Here is a 7924-nt window from a genome sequence, read left to right as displayed (position 1 = left end):
GGAGTTTCCCTGTGCCGGCCGACGGGCTCCATCAGGAGAAGGTGAGCCTTTGACCTGAGAGCCGGAGGTTCCAAGGAGCCACAGGGGAATAGTCATCCTGCATCACTCAGAGAGCAAAGGGCTCCTCGTCTCCTTCTCCTTGTCCCTTTAGCCACCTGCCTGTCCTCCATCTCTGCCCTGTCCACCTCCATTCTGGTGAGGCCAGTGAAGCCTGGTCTGGTGGGCCAGGTTGCTGCAGGGAACCTCCTGACGTCATTAGCCTCGTGGGTTTTTTAAAGGCCCCAGCCACCATCTTGGTTGCTATGGCAACCATGGGGTCAGCTCCCAGTGAGCCAGCCGGCTGTCCCTGGCAGATGGCGTCATTGTAGAGCTTCAAAGGCCCTTGTCATAGGGCAGCAGATGTGAGGATGACGCCCGCACTCAGACACACATGCACAGCACGAAGAGCCGCAGGAAGCCTCGGAGGGCGGGTGGGGCCAGGATGAGAGTGGAGGCACCTGCTGTGGCTTCTCTTTCTCTCTTTTTAAAACCAAACACTTGCGTGCAAAGCTCTGAGCTCCAAATGGGGGGCTCTGCAAATAGCTCCGCAGAGGGGCTGCCGAGGGAGGGGGGCTTGGGCCAGGATGTCGTCATGGGGCGGCTGTAGGGCTGGGGAGGCAGCTGTGGGTGGGCTGGAATGAGGGCAGGGAGGGCAGGTGGAGCCTCCCAGCTGCGTTTCCAAGTGTCCAATACCTGGTTCATCCTCGCTGCCCCTCCAGGGCCTCAGAGGCTGTCTATCCTGTGCCTGAACAAATCCTCTTTCCTGGGAGACCAACCAGGTCGTCTGCAGTCCCTCCCTCTGGGCACCCAGGGCACCTTGCTCAGACCCACGCTTTGTGCCATTCCGGAAAACTCTGCCACCGAGGGAATACGCAGAGCATATCTGACAACACCCGAGTCCTCCCCTCCAAGTGCCCCCTCCCACGCACACATTTGTCCCCGCCACTTGCTGAAACTCCCTTTTTGAGATTGTCTTCAAGTGGGTGGTGGTGACAGAGTGACTGGCTTTGGAGGTGTCAGATCTTTTCTTGCATGGCTTATTTTATTTTGGGGGAACAGCCAGAAGTCACAAAGTGCTAGATCGGGCCAGTGTGGCTGTGACCGTTTTTGCCCACCCAAAAGTACCAGATGGCTGTCATGTTTCCGGGTAGTCGCTTGGGACCCTTGACCTGGGCTTACCCTGGGGGGAGGTTCTGTAGTGAGCCCCCCTGCAGAGTTAACCTGTCTCCAGCATCCGGCCTGGGGTACACAGTGGTGCTCAGAAATGCAAGGGACAGCTACTTAAGGAAGGGGTCCCAGAGCCAGCAGGTGGCAGGAAGGTGTGAGCGCCCAGAGCCCCAGGAAGGCTGTGTCCCAGGGACAGCTTGCTCTGGCCAAGTCTGCAGAGTCGAGCTCACAGCGCCTGCCACAGGCCAGTGCTGAGGCGAGGAGGCGTCTCAGGAGTGGGTGGGCTCCACTTTACAAACCAGGCTGAGTTTTGCAACTTCATAGCTTCTTATTTCAGAGACTTTGCTGAGGGGAGCCTCTTCGCTGAGGAGAGTTATTAAGTAAATCTTTAATAGAATTGAGAGAACAAATTCCGCTCGTGAAAGCAGCTCACACCAACACAGAGGGGACCCCCGGGTCCTTAGGGTGGGAGTGAGGTAAGGTGTCTAACAGAAAAGCAGGCACAGGACTGGCCCTGTAGACCAGTGGCTAAGGGAGCTGGAATCCACATGGTTCACCATAGTTCAAATCCCGGCCTCGGTGATTTGAAAATCAACAGGGGCGTGTGTGTGTGCATCTGAGCCCCAAATCCTGAGAGGGTGGAGACAGGGAGAGGGGGTTGTGGCATGCCTGCACCCCACCAGAGGGGGTCTTTCTCCATCTCCCTCTCTCTGATGAACACATGTGCCCTCTGTCAATTAAATAAGGAAAAAAGACAAGGAAAGCCCCGTGCAGCCTCCCAAACTGGGGTCCGAGCGCCCCTCGCTCACGTGGTAGCCGTGTGACCCGGGACGAGTCGTTCCCTCTCTGAGCCTGTTTCCTCACCTGTGAAACAGGGCCCTGCCAGTCACAGGCCTAACTGAGAAGGCAGGAGAAAGTGCTGTCTTGGGCCCTGCACTAAGTAGGTGCTCGACCCAGGTGGAGTTTTGCAGCCAGAGCCATTGTGAAGACTGCAGAGTGAGGATGCCACCCTCCCCCAGGCCCCTGGGCTAGGTAGGGGTGAGGGTGAGGGGTGTGGCGGGTGGGACACGCTCGGTGGAGGCCACCACGTGGGGATGTGGCAGGTGGGACACGCTGGGTGGAGACCACCACGTGGGGGATGTGGCAGGTGGGAGACGCTGGGTGGAGGCCACCACATGAGGGGGTGGTGTGGCGGGTGGGACACGCTGGGTGGAGGCCACCACGTGGGGATGTGGCAGGTGGGACACGCTGGGTGGAGACAACTACCCCTTTTCTCTCCCAAAACCTTCCCAGGGCCCTGTCAGCCGCTTCCCTCCCCTCCACACAGCCCCCAGGCCACCTCCCGACTCCAAGGTCCAACCGTGGCTCCAGCCTGTCTGCCACCGCCCGGTGGGACTGCAGTTCCTCATGTTTCCTCCGACTGCCTTTCCGTGGGCTTTTACAGCTTTTACAGCACTGCTGACGGAGGCGAGGAAGGCGAGCGGTTCCTGGGCTGGACAGCACAGCAGGCGGCTGGGCGGCGGCCAGTGCGCACAGCCCGTTCAGAGGGAAGCCAAGGCCAGCGGGGCTTCGGTCCTCAGGGAGCACACTGTCCTCCCTCCCGTCCCGTGTCCTCCCTCACGTGCAGGGGAAGGCAGACGGGCAGGGTGGGTGGCAAGGTGTTCACGCCGGAGGGAAAACGCCCCACTCTGCGGCCACACGGTGGGACCCGCCCTCATTATAAGGAAGTAGAACCAGGACTAAAATGCGAGGGCAACACAGCCCTGTCCGAGGGAGGCCAGCGATCCTCCTCGCCTGCGCGGAAGGTGCAGGCAGGACCCGAGGGCTGTCATGGAGGACTCCGATGACCCTCTGAGTCACCGGGGCCTGGATACTGAGCTGTCCTGCTGAGCTGCCCTGCCTCTGTCGGGAGCAGTGGCAGCTGTCCAGGACTGGTGCATGCGGCAGCTCTGGTGGCCTCCCCACCCCAAGGTCCTGTGCCTGCTGCCCCTCGGGGAAGACTCCTGCCCCAGGTTGTCCCCTACCTGGGGGCTGGTGGGAACACCAGCACGGCATTGGCGAGGGACCAAGGGACAGGCATTTGGGCCTATCTGTGTGCCACGGGCACTCACGCAGCTCCATGGCAGCCTGAGGCTGCTGTGTCCCTTCACAGGGCTCCCAGAGTGCCCAGGCCCTGCAGAGACGCTGCCTGTGCTGGCTGGGACACTCGCTGTCCTATCCCGTGAAAACTTGTCCTCTGCTCAGTGTCACCTCCACAGGCCTGCTCTGGGGAACAGTCGGTCCTTTACCCATTTCTCTGAGAGGTTTAGCAACCCCCAGGTCTGAGCGGCAAGGTGGGATCCTCGTGGTCTCATGCAAGATGGGACCGGTGTCACCCACTGAGCACCCACTCTGCACGGGGCACTCCAGCCGACCTTGGCGGGACACTGATCAGCAAGGGAGGTGGCTCCATGGATGAAGGCGCCAAGGGCCAGAAAGGCCAGAGCCAGGAGGCCCCTGGTACTCTGCGGAGAGCCTCAGCTTCGGAGGCCCACAGGACTGGGTGTGCACCCTCCCTCCACGCACCAGTTTCCATACTCTAAGAATCTTCTGGGGGCCGGTAGTTGGCGTAATGGTAATGTCACTGGACTCCCACTTAGTCGACAGTGGTTCGAGGCCAGGACCCAGCAGCTTGAAGATCTGGTGTCCTCAGTCCTCACCTTACCCCCTGCTGTGTGCAGCAGGAGGTGCCCGCCCCACCCCACCCCACCCCACCCTGTGCAGCCCCAAAAGCCTGTCCTCCCGGCTCGCCCGCATGAAGAACACCAGGCTGTGGAGCCAGTGGGGTTCACTCCACTGCGGACGGGGTTCACTCTCTTTATGTTTATTCGTTCCCACACGTTGTCCAGGACAGGGAGGTGCCAAGTCCGTCTGCCCTTCTGCCCGTGCGCCCCTGCCCTCCCCTCCGACTGGTCTCGAGACCCCTTCAGCATGTCCTTCAGCCCGTGTCTGTGGGTTCACTTTTTGCCCACATCACCCAAGGAAGGGTAGACGGGGGGCCGGGGGGCCGGGGGGAGGCTATTCCCTCGCTGCCACGAGTGTTGTGCTTTTTGTTTTGTTTTTTAGGTTTTTGCCACAGGGTGTGTGCTTGCTAAAGACACAGGGAGAGACAGTGAGAGGGAAAGTGAGAAATCTCCCCCACGGGGCATGGCCACACCACAATTCCTTCTCCATTCTCTTCCTGGGATCTTGGGCACACATGCACACATGCCCAGTGTGAGTTTCAAGCCACTAGTGTCTGGGACTTGAACCATGGTCTGCCATGTGGGAGTCTAGTGCCTTAACCACCATGTTATCTGCTGGGCCCTCCCTGCTCCGGTGTTAAGCCCAAATCCAAGACACCCACAGCACCAGAGCAGGCTGTGGTCAGCCTGCTGGGTTGCGGTCCTCAGCCAGTGACTTCGAGGCCAGGGAGGCCGGATGGACTGTGGTGGTCACACCCTGGTGCAGGGGTTTCTAGATCCTCCCTTCTGTCAACCCCAGAGCCCTCTCCTCAGGACCCTGCTTCACCTCACCCTGTATGAATGTGACTGTCGGGGAGGCCTGAGCCGGATAGCGCAGGGTGACAGCATGGGACTCCTGGAGCTCACCTCAGAGCCAGCCCTAGGCTGACAGTAACCCCGTAACCCGTGCTGTGATGGCTGGTCACTTTGCAGCCTCCGTACTCCCAGGGCCTCAGTCTCCCCACAGGCTGTTTCACCGTGTCCCTCAAGGCTGCATCGTCTCGCGCTGTTCTGGACCAGCCTAGTAAAAGGCTTCGACCGGGTGCCGGTGTATCTGAGTCATAAGCACTCAGCCTCCAAGTCGTGTCCGGATGAATGCAGAAGTGTGCCTGTGTGTGTGTGTGTGTGTGTGTGTGTGTGTGTGTGTGTGTGCGCGCGCGCGCCTGTGTGTGTATGGGGGGTTATTTTTTATTTTTGCTCTGCTGCACTTAAGTCACATTTTCCTATCCTCTGATCCAAGCTCTAAAAGCATTTTGTGGTATAAAATCTCCCATCATCTGATCCATCTACCGAAATAGACCAGCCCCCCTGCTGTCATCCTCCCTGAAAAGCGCCCCTGCGTCATGCTCTGGGCCTGAGGGAGAGGCTTGCCCGCTTCAAACACTTCATAACGACCCCCCCAGCGCCCCGTGCGCCGCGCTCCCTGGGGGCTGCTCCGGTTTCCCGGGCAGTTATTACTGGAATGCCAGCTGCTCCACTCACGGCCCGGCTGCACAGACCGGCTCTGTCTCGGCCGCGCAGCCTCCGCTTAGCTCATCCCCTGCAAATGCCATCTGAAAAAATAGACGCCGGGAGATTTGCGTTTCCTCCTTGCCCGCACTGTGTCCTGTGTGTCCTTCCCACCACTTGGCACCACTCCGGTGCTGCCGCCTCCCACAGGCCTCCAGGGTTCGCCTGTCCCTGGCCAGCCGGCCACCCGTGGAGCCTCCAGGGCTGCAGGTCCTCGGGAGCCCTCTGGGGCTGCCCCGCCGCTGGCGTCCTCTGAGTCCTGGTATCGTTTAAATGCCCTTAAATGTGACACGGAGGACAGTGAACGTGCTCCACAGGCAGACGGGCTGGGCTCTGCCGCACACCCGGTGTGACCTGGACTAGTCATCTCTCCGGCCCGCAGTACACCCGCGAAAAAGGTGCCTTCCTCACAAGCCACTAATGCTCCCACTGCCCTAGGCACAGGCGGGGGTGGCATTATTGTTCCTATGAATGGCACAAAGGAGGTGCTCCTGGGAAAATGCGTTCGAGGCTTATTAACCTGCTGGGAGCTGCTGTGGTCCTCGTCATCTGTGCTTTGGTTTTATTTATTTGTTTTGGCCAGCAGGCACGTGTGTCCGCCAAAGAGAAACCAAGAGACAGATTGGAAGAAAACACTCCACAGTGGGGCATAGTCACGCCGCAGTCTTTTCCCCACCCTGTGGGGACTTGGGGCACACCCACCTGGCGACTTTCTCAAGTTGCCAGGACCGGGATTGAAGCTGCTGTCGGCTGTGTGGTATCCAGCCCCTTAACCACCAGTCTGCAGGCTAGCTCCATATTTTTATTCTTTTAAGCCATTAGAAAGGAATTTGTAGGCCGTAACATTTTGAATGAAGCATAAGGTTAGTTTGACGAGGCGCAGCCCAAGGCTGCCCAGGGCTGTGACAGCTTAGAGGCAAAGTTCAGTAAGAAGCAGCAGGGTGGCCTGTTCAAAGGCTAGACTCCGAAGTTCTGAACCCCAGTTTGGCCACTTGCTGCTGCACTGAACAAGTCAGTCTCCTTGGCCGTATAGTAGGTATAAGAATAGCACCTCCAAGTACTAGCAGCTGGCATAATGGTTATGTCGCCGGATTCCCGCTTAGTCAACCGCGGTTCAAGTTCTGGACCTGGTGACTTAAAACTCATGCCAGACGCATGTGCCCAGAATCTCCAGAGGAGAATGGAGAAGGGATTGCAGTGTGGCCATCTCCCAGGAGGGGAGTTCTCACTTTCTGTATCTCTGTCTCTCTGGCGAGCACACATGCCCTACAACAAAAATCTCTCTTAAAAAAAAAAAAAAAAAGATTAGTACCTCCTGGAGCCAGTGGGTGGCGTGGCGGCTAAGGTGCCTGGTTCCCACATGGCTGACTACACAGTTGAGTCCTGGACCAAGCAGCTTGAAAAACATGCCAGGCACCTTTGCATGTGTGTCCAAAACCCTAAGAAGAGACAGGCGGGGCAGTGTGGCCATCGCCCTAGGGGGTGTTTTCTCCTTTTCTCTTTCCCAGTCTCTCCAGCAAGTACACGTGCCCTACAGCAAATTAAACAGGAATCGCACCTCTCCTAGGGCGGACCTGCGGACTCATCGGGAGTCTAGGCATGAGCACTGGCACCGTGCTGACAGAGCAGTCGCCGTGTGCACAGCTGGCTGCTGTGCTCATTGCGTTGCTAGGAGGCAGAAAGTTGGGAAGCCTGGACACGCTAGTGACACGTATCACCATGGCTCTGCTGCAGCCGCTCGCAGCCGAGGGCGATGGTGACCAGGGACATTTGGCCACCTTTGGTTGTCACCACAAGGGGGAGAGGGTATACTGGCATCTGTGGGTAGAGGCCATGGTGCTGCTAGCTGTCCTCCAGGCATAGGCCACCCCACAGCAGACTCTTCTGGTTCCAGACGTCCGTGGCGCCATTAGAAATCCTGCCCCACGTCAGCTTTCACCGGCACCCTGGGCTCCTCCGTAGCCTTTGTCTGTTGTCACTTTGCATTTGTTAGCGTGAATATTTGCTTACTCGCACTGGGTCCCAAGATGGCCACTTCCTGACTGTGTGAACAAGCTGGGGATGCTGCCTTCTAGAATCTTCATTCCTTCATCTAAATGTGGGGTTGTAAATATCCGATAAATTTAGAGCTGAGCTCCAGACCACAGGCCCCAGGGTCAAGACCTACCTGGGTCCAAGTCGCAGCGCTGCTGGTTACTTGGTGCGCGTAGGCAGGTTACCTACCACGCCCGGTTTCCCCACCTTAAAATGAGTCTGGTAATCCCCTCCCGCATTCCGAGGGTTAATACGGGAATTAAAAGAGCAGATGTTGGTCACAGTTACTTTGGTTATTATCATTAAATTCATTATCGAGGGCTAGCTGGTGGCGTCATGGTTAAGCCAGCTGGGTCACACATGGCTGACTGTGCTGTTCATGTCCCAGACGCGACACGTATGCGTGCGTGCTC

At 58.3% G+C, this 7924-nt stretch overlaps 1 protein-coding gene across 5 annotated transcripts in view; it reads left to right on the top strand.

The window, feature by feature from the left end:
- The window catches only part of ERGIC1 (endoplasmic reticulum-golgi intermediate compartment 1), a 102355-nt gene that overhangs the window by 92241 nt on the left and 2190 nt on the right, over positions 1 to 7924 (top strand). The window lies entirely within an intron of this gene.

This window comes from Tupaia chinensis, unplaced genomic scaffold (genome assembly GCF_000334495.1).
Source record: "Tupaia chinensis unplaced genomic scaffold, TupChi_1.0 Scaffold000612_1, whole genome shotgun sequence".
Classification (NCBI taxonomy): domain Eukaryota; kingdom Metazoa; phylum Chordata; class Mammalia; order Scandentia; family Tupaiidae; genus Tupaia; species Tupaia belangeri.
Note: the sequence above shows the minus strand (reverse complement) of the source record. Positions and strands in the feature narration are given on the sequence as shown.